General features: G+C 39.2%; 1 protein-coding gene across 5 annotated transcripts in view; it reads right to left on the bottom strand.

Annotated features, from left to right (window-relative positions):
* The window catches only part of slc39a10 (solute carrier family 39 member 10), a 137,827-nt gene that overhangs the window by 73,646 nt on the left and 42,668 nt on the right, over nucleotides 1–21,513 (bottom strand). For all 5 annotated transcript variants that reach the window (XM_077617480.1, XM_077617483.1, XM_077617479.1 and 2 more), the window contains exon 3: nucleotides 11,748–11,797. The gene's annotated coding sequence lies outside the window, so the exon portion shown is untranslated. The remainder of the gene's footprint in view (nucleotides 1–11,747; nucleotides 11,798–21,513) is intronic.

Here is a 21,513-nt window from a genome sequence, read left to right on the forward strand (position 1 = left end):
TTTCAAGTGGGCCTCTTCCACCAGCAGAGCGGATTTACAAAGGCTTTATTTTGCAAAGTTATCCCGTTGAATTAAGATGATTAGAAGGAAGCAGTCGCGGGATTCCGAATGCTCTGATATGTATTCGAGCGTCGGCCCGAAGCAGAGGGCGGCCGTCACAGACGCTCGCAGACGCTTGAACGGCGACTGGGAGATTTCCTCAAAGAAAACGGTGCCAAAAACGGGTTATGTGAAGGGCAAGATGTTTAAAACATCAGCTTTCAGACTCATCTTATTTCGTTTGTCACTGTCAAAAGGTTTTAAGTACATTTTCATCACCCCACAATAGGAATATTTAACGTAAAATACGACTTTAACGAAGGAATTGGGATGTTTGGTGATTTGATGTGACATGGTTGTGCAAAGTGACTTAGCATAACATTGTCCGTTAATTTCCTGAATCTGTTTGGCGAGTTGAGTCGGAGCCAAATGTTTATTTAAACCGTTTTTCTAATGTCTCACAATAACTTGCAATAGAAAAAGGTTTCCTGATAAAAGAAAGAAATCTATTTTTTTTTAAGGTCTCAGATTGGCTGTTTGCCTTTCCCTAAAACTCTAATTTGATGTATAGGACAAAATGTGGAAGAATTAAAACCACAAATTCACTATTTAACTTGACATTTAAGAACACAAAAAACTGTTTTTTTCTATTAAATCAATCAAAATCAAAAGCCTTTATTGTCACCATACACACCACCAATTTCGTTATACGCAGCTTTGTATGATGACAATAAAGGCTTTTGATTTTGATTGATTTCATACAAAAGAAGAAGTTTTTTGTGTCTGAAATGTCAAGTAAAATAGTGAATTTGTGGCTTGTATTCTTCCGCATTTTGTCCTATACATCAAATTAGAATTTTAGGGAAAGGCAAACAGCCAGTCTGAGACTTAAAAAAAAAGTTCAATTTTTAGCTAAAACGGGCTCGGCTGGTTAACATATGCAAGTAAAAAAAATGCTAAATAAACAACATTTCCCGTGGCTACGAAATCTGTTACGTCCTAAAAAGGTGTGTGAGAAATGTGTTGTGTACGATGCTAAGTCAACACAAGCCCAAGATAAAGTGCAAAGTCATTGTTTAATTTTTTTTTTTTCACTTCTGACTACTGCATCTATGTTACTCCGTGATTTATGTGCTAACGGAGTCAGTTGAGCTCCTTAAAGCCCCTCTCTGGGGACTCACCTGTTATGTCAAAACCGATGACCGACTGTTCCAATTTTCTCGTTATGTCATATCCCAAAGTCTATTATTCTTCGACTTTTAAGGCCGTTCTTGCGCATTTTGCTTATGGCAAATTCACGCTTCAGCGTATTCACTTTGTTTGTTCTCGGAGAAGAAATAAAAAGAAAAAGAAAAGACGAAAAAACTAATCACTATTACTTTGTCCTCACTGATAGCATTGGGTAATATTATGGTTATTAGGCCATGATTGACAGCGAAGGTGCCATTTTCACTGAACCGAGCCTGATTGATGCACGCGGTTGGAAATTGTGTTTAAATGAGTCATTAAAATGTGAGGACACGCACACACATTGCGACATTAAATATACACAGACAGAGTAGCAGTACGTGGACCAGATGGGCACATACTGTATTTGTACGTCGAAAGAACTACTGTGAAATTGCAAAGACTGACTTCTGTTGTAAACATCTGTATGCGGTCATTCATTGGAATCTTTAAATGAATTGGACAATAAAATTGCCATTTCAAAGTAAAAGCCGCACTTCAGCACTTTAAGTATTAGCTTCTTTAATGGCGTTATTACGACACTTGATTACAAAACATAATTGGCACTTTTAAAGCCTTCCGGGAGTCTCGAGAGTAACGGCGCTGCTAAAACTATTAAATAGAGGAGTCACCTTAATTGTCAAGAGTTGTGGCATAAATTGCTAAACAAGAAAAGCCCAAATGTAGATTGAAATTATATTGAAAATAATATTGGAATTGATGGAGGAAAAAGCAGTTTTTACCTTCAAATGTGAGGAAATTCAAGAAAAACATGGCCCAAGAAACCATTTTTTTTAAAGTCCTTGGCAACCATCTGACTTTTAACTAATAATACTAACTAATTGTTGATCCTCATTATTATTATTTCTTTAATAGCTTATGATGGGTCTATTTAAAAAAAACAGACCCACACAGCATAACAGAATTCATTAAGGATGCAATACTTCTTGAATTGAAAGTTTTTGGGGTCAGAGTTGATTTGTGAGTCATTGTAAAAAAAATATCCCACTCAAAACTGATAATACATTTGTCAATGTGCTTATATGATTATATAGAAGTATGAGAACCTGGTCAAAATTCCGTTGTATAAAAAAGAAAATTTTAATAGCAATCTTTAATTATATCTATGGACTGTCTGTGTTTATTATGCTCTGCTTTTCATTCATCTTGGCATATCATTTTGGGTCCAACTTCATTAATACTTCCATTAAAAAAATTCAGGTTAACTCAATTTCCAACTCAAACATGATTAGTTTCCTGCTTTCTATCTTAAGGTCATCATCGGTACGTATTAATCACACAATTCTGCAGAATTACCATCAAATTCTAAACAGATGAAAAATGCAGGAGCACACTCAATGCTATAAACTTTAAATAAAAAAAATGCTATAAATATTTTGAGCCATAGGTAAAAATGGTGCGGATACCTAATTTCTTAAATCAGCAATTTTCCCTCATTTTCATTTTTTTCACTGCCTTAAGAACATTCCGTGATATGAATGTCAAGTCCATTCCACTAATTACACTCAGATGAGGTAATTAATTCCAAACTTTCCATTCAGGTCAAGTTGTAGAACTGTCATCATAAAAGTTTTCAAAAGAATCTTTACTTTCTGTCTTGACCCGACAAAAGCATTTCTACCCCTCTACGAGGGGGTGCTGGAGCCTATCCCAGCTAACTATGGGCACAAGGCGGGGGCAGACCCTGAATCGGTGGCCAGCCAATCGCAGGACACAAGGAGACAAAGGACAACCAATCATAGCTAGGGGCAATTTAGAGTGTCCAATCAACCTACCATGCATGTCTTTGGAATGTGAAAGGAAACCGGGGTACCCGGAGAAAACCCACGCAGGCCCGGAGAGAGAACATGCAAACTCCACACAGGTGGACCGAAATGGATTTGAACCCAGGACCCCAGAACTGCGCCAATCAGCCTCCCATGCATGTCTTTGGAACGTGGAGGGAAACCGGGGTACCTGGAGAAAACCCACGCAGACCCGGGGAGAACATACAAACTGAACACAGGTGGGCCGACCTGGATTTGAACCCAGGACCCCAGAACTACGAGGCCGACGCGCTAAGGACTCAAGCTGCTGGGCCACCATCATTTTGACAACCATGGCAAAATATTCTGAGTGGATTAGAAACACAATCTGGAAATTACACAACGAAATCCGATGAAGAAGTTGGATGGTGGCGATAAGGAGTCGGACGAATGCACACAATGTACCATGTTATTACCCTCATAATGGCTAAGAAGCTCATCAGCGCCATCACATTTGTTTCCGTCCGGTCACGCGGCAAGATAACGCGACCACTCCGTGAATCCCAAATCCTCCTTTCCGCTTTCCACATTTCCTCCAGCGCTGCCCAAATTGAATTACGACGCAGGAGAGACAGGCAAGGGTGACTTTAAAAACTCACCGAGGAGCGACTTGCAAAAAAACGTGGTGGGACGCACACTCGACCGCTCCAAGGTAACTCATTAAGTGCGAGGGTAGCCGGCGTGATGATGGAATTACGCATAATTTTGCATACGTTTGTGCCTTGCCGTGGGTCACAATCTACTTTATTTTGAAGGTAAAACCTGCTCTAAGCAAATCAACATTAAATCAGAGGAAGTCTTCATTTATCTTATATAGAAAGGGTCAAAAATAATGTGATTGTGGGAATATACAAAGGTTGAAACGTTGGTTTTTCATCAATCAATCAAAAGGGTCTTCAGTTCGAGACCATCGGATTGTTTTTTGCTGAATAAATTGCATCATTCAATGCAAAAGGGCCTCGTCAGTTTTAAAATTTAAAGTGCAATTCTAATATTTAAGATTGGAACCACTTTTTCAGTTCTAAGATTTTAGAAACTACATTTAATCAAATAATTAAAGTCCCTTTGTCACTTCTAAAAATTTACGAGAGAAACCTACACTTCAATTCCAAGGGTTTAAGAAGCCTTTCACAATTCAGATCTTTGGTTGCCAGATTTTGGAAATTAAATTACAAACTTAAGAACCTAACTTTTTTTTATTACGAATTAAAAAGGATCCACAAACAAGAACAGTCCAGTTGCCTTGATTCAACTTAATGGACGACTACACCAATAAAACAAGCATCAGATACTCCTGTATCAAATTCTAAAAAAACTTTTTACAATGTAAAATGTGAGAAATGATCCTATCACCCTCTTAACTGTCCCCAAAAAATAAACAATGACCATCGTTCTCCTACAATATTCATAGAAAGTCCTATAATCTGCATTAGACTACTAAATTCTAAGCCTCACTGTATCTACTGTATTATTTGGTCTAAATATAAAATGTAATTCTCTAAACATCCTGGAACTCAATAATCTTCAAAAATGACTCATCATGTCTATACACGATAACATGTCCCGCTTGACCATCACTGGCTGCAGATGATCACGTGACATCGCTTGGCCAATCAGTGCAACGCAAATTTATATATCTTGAATTTGAACAATTTTTTTATTTATTTTACACTAAAGTAGGGTTCGGTGAATGCGCATATATTTTAGAATATGTGCAATATTTCAGAATCTGTGCAATATTTCAGAATTCACCTAGCCGGAATGTGACTTTTTATACTTTTATACTACTATTTATGTTTTTTTTTTACTGGGAAAACACACTTTGAAAAGCTTGGAGTAGCACCACCAATTTCGTTATATGCAGCTGTGTATGATGACAATAAAGGCTTTTGATTTGATTTGATTTGATATGAAACTGTCGGGGTTCGGTAGCTCCAACAAGGTTAAGAACCATTGACTTTACCCATTGATAGCAAAAGTCGTCCAATCCAGTGTGACTGTCAGGCTGGCAGCGATCGTTCTATCCGAGTCAAACTGGATTGGACGTCTATTTCCGTCAATATCCGTGAAACGTGATCACTCCATGCCAGTCTCCTCTATTGAACTGAATTGGACATGTCTAACTGTCATTGATCGCCAAGGACTTCAAATAGTAGTTCCAGTCTTTTTTTTGTTTGTTTTTTCAGCCATTTGGAGTTCACACGAGTTCACCCGTGCCCGTCATCGCCTCCGTTTGTGGCGCGATTACCACCTGTCAGGACGCTGGGGCCGGGGGGAGTCTCGTGTGGAATGGCGGGCTAATTGCTTTATCGTAGCCTTTTGTCTAAAGGCTTGGAAATTGACTTGGAGTGTGAGGCGAGTGAAGGGGGGGGTTGAGGGGGTGGGATCATAAATTGAAAGGGATAAGGGAAAGAAATTGAATTTGTGCGCCAGTCTTGTCAGAAAAGCTTTGCCCGATCAGCCGGTAGGTGTCCGGATGAGACGAGTGAACGGAAAGCAGATAACCACGTTACGACGGGAACAAACACATCTTTGTCTAAAAGGGCCTGCTGAGGAGGGGAATCGAAACGGAGGGTCTCGGCGGCCCAGATACGCCGTTTCTAAAATGCCCGTTGCCGTGGTTACTTCAGCTACTTCCATTTGGACCAAAGCACTTTTCACCACTTTGAATGAAAATCAATAACAGGTGTCAGTGGATTTGAAATTAGTAATCCCTTGAAATCACCCCCACGTTTTGATTGACAATCTTTACAGGCGGTTTACAAATAATGGAGGTATTCCTTCATTCGTTTTCTGCATTGCTTAGTCTTAGGGAGGTCCCAGGGGGTGCTGGAGCCTGAACCCAGTCAAAATGGATAGAGCTTCTATCGTTTTCAATGGCATGCACTGAGTTGGCGTCAATTCTTAGGGATTTTAGGGTACTTACAAGCGACTTCCTAACAATTTTGGATCATTTCCGATTGGGTTTTGGGAGGTATTTCCAGAAAATGATCGCTTTCTGCTGATTTTAAGGCTTTTCCAGGTGACTTTCTGCTGATTTTAAGGCTTTTCCAGGTGACTTTCTGCTGATTTTAAGGCTTTTCCAGGTACTTTCTATTGGTTTTTCGGCATTTCCAGGTGACTTTTTGTTGGTTTTGCGGCATTTTAAGATACTTTCTTAACACATTAACTGCAATTTTGACTGTGAACGCCAAACTGCGCCAAGCTCCCTGACGCAACTGACGAATTTCTGGTTTTACGACTTCTGGCCACCGGTTCGGACGTTCGACACCCCTGCCTTTGAGTTAAATTAATGATTAAAATGTGACAATCTTCAGTGAAGTAAGTCCATAAAATGTATTTACTGGCACTTTTATGATGGGATAATTGCATTTAACATTTACATTAGGGGAAGCCTTAAACGGCATAGCCAGGCCCAACTGTCCTTGAAGTAAGTCTTTAATGCCTCGTGGTATATATCGGAAAAAAAAAACCTGCGTCTGTTCAGTGTCCATAAAAAGCGCTGAGTGCTTTTTACAAGTACTCGCGAGCGCAGGCGTGTAGCCAGGTGGCTATTTTCACACATTTATGCAGTCGGGATGGAAATGGAACGCGGCTCTCTTCCGATCCGCCAGCGAGTGAGCGAGTTCGCTTTCAGCCGTCATCGCCAATTCATCGGCGCTCACTTGACAGCGGCGTCGCCATCGGTCATTTTGGCCTCAGCTGCCCTTTCAGCACGACACCTCGCTGTGTTTGTTGACGTGACGGAATATCGCTGGTTTTTATCCGACGCGGTGCCATCTTTTATAACTCGCTGCAATATTTGAGACTGTTTTTTTTTTTAAAACTGCGTGTATATTTTACGTTCCTAGTGTACCTCTCCTATTCTCAGTTTATAACTATTTTTTTTTTTCCCCGAAAGAGTTTTTCTGAGAAATACGTAATGGTAACATGAAAATGAAAAAAACTGTTATATTTTTGTTTTAACAATAAGTTCACCATTATTTTTTTTTACAGCCAAATTGAATCAGATTTTCAACTGAAGAAACTAAGGTCATCGTAGTCAGTTAATAATCATACAATTCTGCAATATTACCATCAAATACGGGAGCACACTAAATGCAATAAACTATGCATATTAACATTTTAAAAAAATGCGATAAATATTTTGAGCCATGGGTGAGGAATACCTAATTTCTTAATCAGCCATTTCCCAACATTTCTGTTAAAAGAAAGTTTTTCAAAGAAATAACGGTAACATTTTTGTTTCAACAATAAGTTTACCAATCACATTTTCAACTAAAAAGCCCTTCAAGATAAAAAAAAAGCAAAATCCATGCACATTTCCTTTTGAAAGAATAAGAAAAGACAATAAGCAAAAAAAAAGTATCAATGAATAATCAATGAAATCCTTCCTTCATAAATCATGACTCACTGACACACAACCTTTTTTTTCTTTTGGATTCAGAATAAAAAAATCCCATCTGCTTTTAACAGATGGATTTCAGAACAAGAGAGCAAGGTGAGAGTCCTCATCCTTTTATTTTTTATTTTAGTTCTGTTTTAAGATATTCTTCAGTGACAGCTTTGACTGACAAGGGCGAGTACGATTCTTAATGTGGACCGACCTTTGGCACTGACATACTTCTAAAGGGGGCAAAAATAACCACCGGCAGAGAAATGTGCTCATTTATTGATGCCGAGGTTAGCCGCTTTCATTCGTTCTGAAGTTGTATTTTTTTTAATCAATGCAAACGTGATCTGTGTGATGGCTTACTAGCTGCTTTTCTTTCAAATTCAATGCCAGGCCAGAAGCCTGTGAGAAGGGATCCCTTCTTGTGTATGAAGAGCGTCAGCGGCTGCTTTGTAAATGAGACGACGCTGTCACATTTGGTCTGACGCAATCAAACATTAAAACCGGATACATGAATGGATCCTGGCGGCCTTTTTTTCATGGCCGATCGTCAAAAGCATCAAAGTTTGACGCCGTGCTTTGTGCCAATTCAATGAAAAAAGCTTCGCCGCTTAACTTTGCCCATCGGTCTTTCATACCCGTTTCTGATTGGAGCTCATTTTCGGTGAACTCACAAATTGGAGTAAAATCTCTTACATTCATTCCTCATCTGAACAAGAGTCGCGGGGGGTGCTGGAGCCTGTCCTAGTGATCTACGGGCACCAGGCGGGGGGGACACCCCTGAATCGGTGGCCAGCCAATCGCAGAGCATAATGAGGCAAACAGCCAATCACTCATAGCTAGGGGCAAATTTGAGTGTTCAACCAGCTGGCTTAAGCTCCAGCACCCCCTGCGACCCTTGTTTGGAAATTGTGGTTCAGAAAATGGATGAATGAATCAGCTAGCTTAGCATGCATGTTTTGAGGATGCGGGAGGAAACCGGAGTACTCGGAGAAAACCCTCCTAGGATTGAACCCTCGACCCCAGAACTGTGAGGCACTGTTTGGACCCCTTGTTGTGTATAGAAATTAATGACTTTTTATTTTTTTAAAGAAGGCTAGTAATTCTATTTTTATGTACAATTTTTAAAAACTCAATTGCCGCTCTTGATGGCGATTGATATCCATTTGACCTTGGTGGTCTACGGCTTTATAAGTTGTATTTTTTTGTTTCCCCCAGCCTGGATGACAAATGGACAGTAAGCGCCTTTGTCTGTATTGTGTTATAATTTCAGCTTCCCATTTGATTCTTTCACCCTGATGAGTAACGAGACTCGGGCGGGAGGCCCGTGACAAGTAATTATTTTCATTTGGGTGACAGCATGGACTCGCTGCGCATTCGCCACCGTGACAGCCCGCTATCTTCCGGCGTCGGTATTGGGCGTCGGGTTCTCATTATTCAACCCGGATTTCGCCATGTGGAAGGATACGGAACACCCAGAAAAAAAGCCACGAAGGAACGAGGAGAGCATGCGAACTCCACGAAGGCAGCAAGCTAGGACCCATCGGGTATGGAACCCTCGAACTAAGAACTGTAAGGCCAGTCTGCTACCCTGACAAGGACAAGCAGTGTTGAAAATGAATGAAATAATTTTTGTTATCTAGGTTTTTCTTTCCCGCAGTTTTGAAGATGACATGCTGGCACTCGGCCGGTTCACAGACGATGAGCCCCAGATATTCGTGGTTTACTTAGCAGACATCGGTAGGTAAGGTAGCATCTTAAAGAGGGAAAAAAAATCCCATTATGCTAATAATAATTCTGCCAGAGGGCAGGAAAAATGCCCTGACACTTTTCATAGGTGTCATTGTCGGCGTCGCTTTGCATGTGGTGACGGTTTGGGAGAAGCTCTTTCATGCACGCTCGGTTTTCCCAGTCAACTTCCTAATGGGAGCGGAGGAAACGGCGTGGCTTTTCCTTCTTGACATCTCATTCTCGACTTCACCAGCGACACCGATGGGATTTGATGATATGCTCCTATGTGCTGCTTTAGTTTGAAATGAAAATACTAGTTATGAAAACCATTCAAGTGTCACACACATTGGGTAGTTTAAAAAATGTTTTTACCATACTACTATCATTCAAATAACTGAGGATATCATTATAACTCCGTTTTGCTAATGTCAATATACTACTATTCTAATTTATCTTGTAAAGGCCACTAACAAAATGGAGTGTTGCTGCACAAAACCTAATGCTTTCATGAAAAAATAACAGATAAACCTTACAAACTTAGAACGGGGTAAAATTAAAAAAGAAACAAATTTACCAGGGATGACGAGAAGACGATATAACCAAACGAAGTAATAATCCCACACCCATCCAGCTAAAACCCCAACAAGACGTGACAACTTCCATCTCCACAAGTCGGTGGTTACCGAGGCTTAGGCACCCCTAACACCGTCATCCTTAAACTACAATCTAAAGCTAATGTTGGAATTTCCATCCATATAGGATGGATTCACAAGACAAGTGCTATTGTCACGCTAGTATACACTGAATGCAACAAAGTGACAAGTATCCCATTACCTGCCGCACATGATGTCAAATATTAAAGACTTTGGCGGCACTTAGTTGAAATGATATGCATCGGTGATTCGCCAGCTCCTCGTTTGTCAACTGCTTGGCTTCCAGCTTTGCATCTCATCACTTAAACACTGACAGGAAATGCCACAATAATAAGCATTGTTCGGCTGCCGGAACAAGACTTTGCACATTGTTTTCAAGTATGTAGCGTGCTTTCCATGCCATGCATTCATCAAGAGGCATCTCGCCAAAATGTCTCTCTATTTATTGTGCTTTTTTTGTGTCTGGTGGGAGGTCTCAAGTTATCGCTTGCTTTGTTCTTCTAGGCGAGGAAGCAACTAGTCACATTTAGTTAGATTTGTTCATTCCTGAATTGAACTTGCTACTTGTTACAAACATGCGAGGGATGTATAAGCGCCAATTACGTTATTTGTGCAGACTTAAAATGGATATTCCACTGTTATTTGTGGATGGCTGAGAAGGGCATTTGCTAGGTATATTCTACAGATGTATACAAATTCTTGTCTTCCAAGACAACACAAATAAAGCAATCAATATTGGTCCCATTATGTAATTTGTATGTGGAAGTTATGTTTCAATACTATTGACTGTCAGAGCTCATTATTCTAACATTTTCCAATACAATTTCACACTCTTACATCAACTAAAACACCTCAATAGACTTAAATCAATGTATATAGCACATCTGACCATGCACATACCTGCAGCCAATAGGCAAATGACAAACAACAAACAACCAAAATACTTTAAAAACTAAACTGAAAATGACCCAGAACACTAAATATTCAAAATGACCCCCCCAAAAAACCTCAGAGAAGTGATTACAATATTCTTACATGTAGTCAAATCAATTTTAGGGCCTCTAAATAGTAGAAATATTCCTTCATATGCACATTAGAAAATAAAAACTGAACTGTGTATCGCACCAGTAGTCCGATGGCATCATTTCCACCTGAAAAAATATATGGATGTAGAATTTCTTCAGTGGTGAACGACGCGTGGCGACCGGTCGTTGCGGCATATTTTCAATGCGACGCAGATGAGCCAATGGTATTAACATCTTGAGCTATGAATTCCTCGCATGCATCGCGTGTAGCAGAGCAGATGGAGTAAAGCAGACGATGTGTTTACGGGCGCACAAAAGCCGACTTGGACTGGAGCTCAAAGTAAACACAGCTTGGCTCAAAATTGGACATTGCGTGGGTTTTCTCTGGGTACCCTGGTTTCCTCCCACATTCCAAAAACATGCATGCTAGGCAGATTGGACACCTTAAAATTGCCCCTAACTATGAAAGTGAATGTCAGGGTGTACCACACCTCCGGTATGAAGTCAGCTGGGATAGGTTCCAGCACCCCCCGTGACTCTTGTGAGGATAAGCGGTTCAGAAAATGAATGAAAAATATTAAAGTAACATAAGACTATTTGTGGCCATGAACCATATTCGGGTTTAATTTGTAACTCAGACATTGTTCTGAAGCACATCTTAATAAATGCATTTGATGATGACGCCGAAAAGTATTTGACGGATTCTTTTAAGATGTTTCATGAAATATCCATAAAAATAATGCATCCTCATTCATTAGTTAAAAGGTTGTTCAGTGGTGAACTATCAAGCAGAATGCAATACATGACTCAGCTTTGGAAAAAAAACTATTAGATAATTAATCATTTGACTTACAATTTTCTTGCTGGTAGACTCCTCCTGCACATCTCAAGTGTTGAAATCACCTTTATAAATCAAAAAATGCCTTTATTAATGGATGCAAATGAAATGTAAACTAAACGGCAACCATTTTAGCTTGTCGAGTGCAAACCGATTAAGTCCATATACTGCCAAATGAGGGAGTGGTCATCCAAGCAAAGGTGGGCAATTATTAAAAAAATAAAAGATTGCATTGGGTCCTGCTTTTTTATCACAGTGATCTTAGCCAATGAGGTTTCTGCTTAAACAAGCAGCATCTGAATGCAATCAACTGATGAACTGCCTTGCAAGACACAAAATGGGTGAAAAAAAATCATTTTGGGGTTCAGGGGTCAAGTTATCTAAATTTGATCATGTTTGATACCGTTTAATTGTCAACACAAGTGGAAGAAAAATGTGTCCCTGCTACAGCCCAACAAATATAGATATCATCACTATCTGAGGAAAAACAGGGTGAGCCACGTGCATATAAAATAGTACAAGATCATAGTCATTTATCCACAATAACTACAGTATGAAACAATCCATTAATTCTTGGCTCCCTTCAGAATGCATAATCAATGGGTGGAAAAAAAGTTTCTAAAAATGAAAGCTTCCATGGTATGCATATGAGCTTTATATATATATATATATATATGTATATGAATATGTATATGTATGTGTATGTGTATGTATGTGTATGTGTATGTATATGCATGTGTATGTGTATGTATATGTATGTATATATATGTATATGTATGTATATGTATGTATATATATGTATATATATATGTATATATATATATATATATATATATATATATATATATATATATATATATATATATATATATATATATATATATATATATATATATATATATATATATATATATATATATATATATATGTGTCTTGGTTATGCACAGTGCTTGAAGAAGGTGGTAATGAACGTGCTGTGGTTGGAATCCTCTACGAGCCCTTTAACGCCTGCTAATTTTCCCTCTGCTGCTATAAAATAACTCCTCACTTATTGCTTTTTGTTTCATCACTGTTTTGAGATTAAAACTTAAAACACACACACACACACACACCCCATTAGCAACTGTAATGATGCTCCTTGTTAGATTCCATCTCTGCAGTCAGGTATGGCTTTTGAAAGAACAAAGCCAGGATGCTGCAACATTATTCCAGAAAGCAGCTGGACATGGTGCAGATACATATTTACTGTAATTTATGAGCAGCCATAACATCCCTGTAAAAGTTTAGTAGTGTCAGTTGTGCGTCGGCCCCCAAATGGCTTCTACATTATTCCGCAACGACATCGTGGCAATTATTTGTGTGGGACCGCTGGGACGGAATGCAAAATCGGTTTCCTAACTAGGAATACCTCTTAAAAGTTGCCAGTAGTTTGCTAAAACTACTTTAATACTTTCTGAGAGACAATTCCAATAAAGTTGGGACATTGAGTAAAAAACAACAACCCAAAAAACATTTATTATGATTCTCAGATCAAGTTAAAAATCTGCCAAATTGGGGTTGTATAAATAAATAGTGTTCTTAAATACTCCAGTTACATAATTACACAAAAATATGATTTAAAAAAAAAGCTATTTAAATGTTATACATACTCCAAAGATACTAATTTCTTCAGTTATTTCATTCTGAATCTATAGCAATACTTACTATGTCTATATAATACTCAATCTAATCAATACTTGGGATTTAAAAGTTACTTTGTCTACCCAAACTAAAACTCATTTCTTTATTACTTACTTTTATTACTTTTTGATTATTTATTTATTTGTCTGTTTGTTGTTGTTGTAATTTTGCACTTTGTGGTGAGGCTTTAAATCTGATTACATTCGTATAATGACAATAAAAGCATTGAATTCAATTCAATTCTATTCAATAAATCTATGAAATCCTTGATGGACTACACAGCAAGTCGGGCATGTCAAAACATTAATGACACATTCCTAATTTTGAGTCATATACAAACTTTACGACGGCGACGACCATGACATAAAATCCGAGCGATGGGGAAAAAAAAACATAGTTTTTCTCAGATGCCTGCTTCACGATCCGCATGAATTTTCCCGCCCAGCGAATGAGTGACACGGATGAGCATTATTTCATTGGACGGTGCTTGCACGCCACATGTTCAAGATAGAAACGATCTGACCGTCAAACAAGAATAATGAACGTGCTCAAATGACTTTAATTCTGGGCAAAAAAAAGTATATGAATTCAAAGTATATATGTATTCAACTTGGGTTGGTTGGGGAACCCTCTGGCGAACTTAGATTACCAGCGACTCCATCCCGAGAAATCCCCAAACCAATATTGCATTCTAATTTGACATTTTAACAATGCGAGACGTACAAAGGGAATGCAAGCGGCGTCTTGTCTTGCCCTACCGTAAAAAAAACAGCACGATAACCTTTTCCGAGCTGATAATTACAATCCTAATGTGGTAGCGAGTGCAATGCAAAAGTGGGCAAAGCAGGCTTTTTTTTCAATTTCAAATTACACTAAGACATTTAAAAAGCTCAGCATGAGGGATAATGAAAGCTGGAAAATAATGATGTCATGCATCAAGTAAATGTTCGATATCACCGTGAGCGCTTCCACCAATGAGAAAAAAACCAAAAACTCATATCAGCCTTATCTTGACATTCTGGTTTATAATAATCATGGATCAATGTATTGATTTGTCGGGCGCAATTGCATCTAAATGGATCAAAACGTAAAATGATTATTGTTCAATATGCTGTATTGTTAGAACAAAAATCATTTAAAAAATCGGAATCTGAAAAAAATTGTCACACACATCAAAACTGATTTGTATTTTGGTATCGTGTTTCCTCAATTGAAGCCGATTGGGTTAAATATGTTCCTAATTTTGTATTCTTGAATCATATTGTGGAAGACTTCCTGTGTGTGGTTCCAGTTTTTGTCCAACTTTACAACGTCTTTTTGAGTCTGTATCGGTTTTTGCTACCGCAACCAAGATGGCGCCGTTCAAGTGGCAGCCGGTGGCGGTAGCTCCGTCCACTCTTGCTCGTTTTGTGTTTTTGCTGCTTTTCTGTCTTAATATTTGATTTGGTGATTCTTAATGATCCCATTTACTTTTATTTGCTTTGTACTTTGTGTTTTTGCTTTGTTGTTCTGTCTAATCACCCTCGCTACTGTCACAATGAAATTTCCCGAATATGGGATGAATAAAGTTATCCAATCCAATCCAATCTCGTCACAGACGACACTATAATTGACCATTTTCTTTTATCCCATCATGAAATATTTGCCAGCGCTGAAAAAGTTCCAGCCCCCCTTTGGCCACCCCAAAAAAATATTCTAGCTCCGCCCCTGAAGGTCACCTAGTTCGCTATGAAATCACCCAACACATTCCTACCGCCACCAAGTTCATTCTGATATATTTGATTGACAACTATCCTCAATTGATCACCATAATCACATTTGGACCGTTTCATCTCCACCTATCACTGCTCACTTTTCAAGTTTGTGACGGCAATGCTCAGTTCTTTAACCTAGATCTCCATCCAGACAGTTAAGAGACCTTCAAAAATTTAAGGGAAGCAGCCGGAAAGCAGCGAAAAACAACAAGCCGGTCGCTTAATCAAATCAGAGGCTGACACTAAAACCTCCAAATGAATCCATATCAATTCCTTATGTTGATCATAGGGTTAACTCTCCAAGATCTCCCATTTTCTCTCCTCATCCCCCCCTTTTTTTGCGCTCTCGTCCCTTGCCATCCCATACTGTTCACTTTCTAGTGACAGTCTTTCATCCTGTAATTCCGCTGGGGAAAAGGTAAGCATCAAAGCATCATGGCGCCAGCGATGTTTCTCTCTGTTCTCCTTCGTTCGCGTGTAATCATCCACGGTGGTTTCAAAATTTTTGTCCAACATTTCTTTAACAGCACAAGAATAGCAAGTAGCACAATGAAAATACCTTTCTTTGTTGCGGGCCGTTCGCTTTAATTTTTCTGAGTGCGCGTGATTGTTTTTTATCTTGAACGCCATCGAAATGAATGAAGAGATGCAATATTTGCGGTATAAAGAGATTAGCCGATCAACACTGAATTTGGGGTCGTTTTCCAACATCATAGAACACATAAAACTCTGAAATCGAATCGGAAAATAGCCAAGTATCCATTTTTTTAGTGAAATTTTGCCCTCGTTTCACCGATTGTCACAAATTTCTTTTGTAGCGACAAAAAAAATCTGCCCGTGTACACTTTACGAAAAAATAATTCAAATCTCATACAGATCAATTCTGATCGAAAGCGAGTTTGAATGGAATCGAAACATTGACGACCAAAGAAAAATGAACAGCCAATGGCAGAGACTGAAAGCAAAGAGTGTGTTTTCCATCCGAGTCAACCTTGCCAAGCCAATTTGGGCCTCCATTTTAGAGGCTTAATGGGAGATGGACAGTGATGGACAGCACGTGTGGGTTACTTATTAATCTGCTGGAGGCAATTGGAGAACCTCTATCGACCTGCACTAAATTAAATAAGGCCTTTCCCGAAATGGCATTATTCTCCCTTGACCCCCCCACCCCCCTCTTGGATGCTCCTTGCAATTAGAGCAAAAAAATCTAAGCAACTGCGAAATGATGATGGATATTTGACACACGCAACTAAGCATGCTAATCTGAATATGAAAGGTGAATCGCGGACTGATAAATTATCAGACTTTTTTGCAAGAAGGTTTTAGGGAAATGAAGATTTAAGCATGATGAGCGATCGGGTTACGATGATTTATGAGTGAATGATGGTTTAGTAGTTTGATTCCCACATCGGAGTTTCGATTTAGAAAACATGAGTTTTTGCATTTTTACAGACAAGAAGATATTCGTACAACAATTCCTCAGAGAAAATCAGACGAACTTGTAATTCCTGTTCAAGCGCGTTACCATCTTCATGTTGAATAATAGCTTAAGATGAGTATGCCACATGTTAAAATTTTGAGTTAACAATTGTTCGTGATAGGGCATCTGTTTAGGTTACTAAGAATATAAATAAATTCATTAAATAGGGTTTAAAATGTTCAGATAAGAAAAAAAGCATTGGTTTTACAATTCAAATGTTTCATTTACATTCCGTTAACGATCGCGTATTAAAGATATCTTAACTGGGTGTTTATCGGAATTTGATTGTTGATGCCTTGATGCATGTACCTCGACTAATATTCCTCATATTAGTAAAAATTGGATTGAGTAAGCAACAAGGAATCACTAATGATAATTATTTCTCCCTGGGTAAATTCAGCGTATAACAAGTTTACTGTTATTTGTAGGTTTAAAGTATTACCTAATTTCACAATTTAAAAAAGGTTTCCGTTTCATGTCGCCATCAAGTGAGGGTTGTTCACCCAAAACGCATAAGGAGTCGCCTTGCTTTGTAATCCTCCAAGGGGCCTTTTTGTTTTGATTTACTGATAATCTATACAGAGGTACTTAGCAAGCTTTTTAGTCAATTCCCAGGCCGTGACGAGCTGGATTCCAACGAAGCATTTGGCGAAAACGTGCTTTTGTACGTTATTATGCCTCCGTTTATGTCTGCACGGTCAGTACGTGATGAGTCGTAGCCACCTTTCGTGCGAAGGAGGCGATATTAGAAAATGACTCGAGCGCCTTGACACTATAAATGCAGCCCGTTTCACAAAGTAATGTGGCGAGAGAAAACGATTCGCTTGCAATATGCGTCTGCAAATTCATCTGTGGCTTTTGCCAATGATGGCGTTTGTGAGCTGGAATAAAAACTCCATGGCGGGCGGCTGATGCTGAAAGCAAAGACCTCCCTCCCCCAGCCCATCACGCTTGTCATTAACACCACTAAAAGAATCCTTGGGGTGTGAGCGAGGACCACTCAACCTCTCACTCCACGGATCCATTATCTCCACATTGACTGGGCAAGGTAAGGAAGATGATGTCAGGGGAATACTATATATTACTATGTTTTACTATTGGTTTGATATGCATGACTATATTTGAGGACGGACCTGCAAGACCCTTTGTCTTTTACAGAAAAACTTCATTTTGCGATGCCATCTACAAAGACCTGTCCGTCACCTTTAGTCATCGGAGATGGCCGTAATCCCAATCTGGGAAAATTTTTAATATCTCAGGCTCGGGCTAATATCAGTCACACCCTGGTCACCGCCGTTCCATCAAAATCCAGGCGAGCGTTTTAAATGTTGCGCAATGAAACCCGAGATGCTGACGTAATGCAATCAAGGCATTAGTGGACCATTAGGGGGGCACTTCCTGCCTTTGGAGGGACGTGCACAGCCTTGTTTAGCCTCATATAGAGCGACCCAGTTAACGTTTATTTATGGCATCAACATGTCAAACCACTTAAAGACGGAATAGAGTTCGGCCCTGAAAGCAAGCGTACAATTTTATATCTCGGGCTTTTTTTTTTTCATTTCACGGCCAAGAACAAATCACGAGAAGAAGGGTCTTTTTGTTCACTAGCATTTTAAAATTCTCAATTTGACGACTCGGTTTGGGCTTTGTATTTCACATTATTATTTATCTTGTACAATAAAGGAAAGACGGAAGGGTCACGTTTTCGTTAACGTCACTCCATTGTTCCGTCATTTTCGACTGTTAATTCCTAACATTTAATAGGGATGACAAGGGTACTGGTGATTGGCAGTGAATGGAGTTGGTCGTGATGGAGCCTACAGTAGTGCAAAGCAACCTCTTTCAAGTCTGCGGAATTACCGACAGCTGCTTTCCGCCAGTTTAATCCAGCCACCAGCCACTTTTCTTCCCACTAATGAAAGAAATAAGACCCAGATTCTCACTTTGATGACTGCAGTAGTTTATTTATTTAACGCTTTCATTCAGTTCAGAGGGGTTTTCGTTCCAACCCACCTAGGACACCATTTCGCCAATCTGCTGTCCTACACGTTCAATCAGTGGATGGCAGGCAGGTGTTTGTTTCCGCTGAAACCTCATTGGTTAAATGATCGGTTGGAATAAAAACCGGCAACCACAGTGGCCCTGGAGGACTGGTTTTCCCACCCCTGATAGAGAACAAAGAAATTCCAGATTGCTAGCGTATTGCGTCACAATATTCTTCAAATAATTAGTTGAAGGGTCTGAAATTACTATATTGTGACTGAGATTGTGAGTGTGTCTTTCTCTATTTCTGTCCCACAACGAACTGGCGACCAGTTTAGGGTGTAGTTCACCTTTCACCGTAGATCAGTTAATAATAGTAATAAGATAATTAAAAAAAAAAAACACAAGCGTGATCGGATAAGCCGCAGACATCCCATTTGAAAGATGATTTTCTATTGTCTCTAATGGTCTCCCATGAATCACAACAAACATTATTTTGGTGCAACCCACTAAACTTTTTGAATGATTTCAGATCCCAAGGTCGAACGTGAGCCACAGCTTCAATACGTGAAGGTTACCCACGTGTAGGCCAAGTCATGTCCTGGCCAATATTGAACATTTACTAAAACATGCACCAGAGGGCTCAAATGTCACCATCCTAAGCAGGGTTCTGTCAATGCCTCAGTGACCTTTCTCCGTGTTTAATATCAGGCTTTGTGGTGCTCTGAAGGTTTACGCCCAAGTCCGGCTGAGCAGGAGAAGAACATTTTTGGTGCAAGTAAGTATTTCCAACAATGCACGGCCTTGATAGGAAGTTACTTTAAAAAAAAAAAAGATTTTCAGGAAGGATCCTTTGAGACTTGACATTTCGAATCTTTTAAGATTTGACATTCAAAGTTAAACGGGGCCCCCGCGTTTTCATTTGACAGACTCTAATCATTAGTCAACTGCTTTGAAATTTGAATATAATGTCACAATAACAGATAAAGGCAATATACTTAGCCCAAAAAAGACTGAAAAGTGAAGGTACATACTTAAATTCATTATTGACTTGAAAAGAGATGTTAGATCTGGACACTTTATAAAATGGTAAGAACATGAATTGATTCGGTAGTGTATCTTAAATAAACAATGGTATTTATGTTTTAAATATAGAAAAAAAATCTGGAATGCCATACATTCTAAGAAATCGGTAGAGGTGGAATTAATATTCTTAGTTGGAAATATTTAAGAAAACAGCAGTGATTAAAAATCACTGATAGGACGTTGAATCATGGGAAAGAATGAAGCGAAACGAAAACTTTTCTACAAGTCGTCGGATCGCCAAAATAATTGCTGGAAGGTTCTCTGAAGGTCAAATAGTGAGAGTACTTTCACATATACTGCATTACCTTTTCTACCAACACCATATACTATGAACTACTCAACATTTAATACCCTTCATCACGTGGAAGACGTCAAGTGCAAGTTACAATGAGTGCGTAGTTACTGTAAGTGAACTTAACCCATTGCAAGTTCCCTAGTTTGGCCTCCATTTCAATGCAAAGATGTCAGAGAAAAGGAATTCAAGTTGAATATCAATTCCTCATAGCACCTCACTGGATGAAGCTACTGTATCAAGTAGCAGATACTTGACCTGACTGTTGCCACTGGTAATTAGTAACAATTCGCTTCCACTTTCCTCATTGTTAAAACTGTCATTAAGTGCTGACGGCAAGCTGGCAAGGGCGAGCTGAATTTGAAATTCATTTATTTTTACGATCCAAGCAATTAAATTGCAAACCATCTCAGAAAACTTGGGCGGCGGCACGCCAAACACTCCAAGCGCTGAAACAATAAAACACAATGACTCACCGGAGGGCTTGAAAAGGAGGTTCAACTGTTGATTAATAAACACTTTCATCGTAATTAGAGGAATATTGCATTAAACGGGTTGAGCTAACAACCCCGAGACCATTCCTGTACAAAATGTACTCTGTATTTTAAACTCCCGTCCCAATTAATCGAAGAACTTTGTACATTTCCACTGGAGTATCAGCTTTCCTTTGATCACTTTGAAAAGACGGCCCACAAAAGGTCGGATTCACGGTCCTAATAGAAGCTCAGACACTAGTCTTGGATGCTCTGATATCTGTTTAACACCGTGTAGAACAAGCTTTGTAGCTGTGAAACCTGGACGATGTACTAGCCAACTCTCTGATTAAGCCATCCCGCGGTGAGTTTGCGTTGACTGCAATTCTGCTTGAAAATGGAGGGCAGCGTTCCAGAAAACGCCAGGATGACAAAGTACAACCACAACAAAAAAACAGCAGGACTTAATCGGCACGGAAACTAAAGAAGAGACAACCGGCCTGCTGAAGAAGTCACAACTAAGGCATGGCATTATCTACAAAGTACAACCATAACAGCAAGACCCCGTCAGCGAGTAAACAAAGTACAAAAATCTGAAATACTCGACGTAAGCAAGGAAATAGCCCCGAAGCAACTTCTCGTGACGGGAGGGCTTAAATACTAAGTGCTCCTAATGCACAACAGGTGTTTCTTGGACCCGCCCACCCAGCTAACCCAGGTGAGGGGAAACAAAACATGAGAACAAGACCCAGACATGATACAATTAAGTGCATTACATTTAAAAAATGGCTACCAGCATCATTTTCTCTTTTTGTGTGACAAAACCCTGCAAAAGATATTTGATCCATAACAAAGTAAATGGCATCTGCCAATTAAATTTGCACACGGAAAATTTAGTTTAAAAACAGATGCCGGAAAGTTATTAGCGTGGAATATTAAAAAAAAAAAATCCCTCAGTTGAACTCTCTTTGGTAAATAACCAGAAGGCTTCTGGAAATTTCCCAAAAATATTTCATGGTTTGCCAACCTTTAG

The sequence above is a fragment of the Stigmatopora argus genome, chromosome 13, assembly GCF_051989625.1.
Source record: "Stigmatopora argus isolate UIUO_Sarg chromosome 13, RoL_Sarg_1.0, whole genome shotgun sequence".
In the NCBI taxonomy this organism is placed as follows: Eukaryota; Metazoa; Chordata; class Actinopteri; order Syngnathiformes; family Syngnathidae; genus Stigmatopora; species Stigmatopora argus.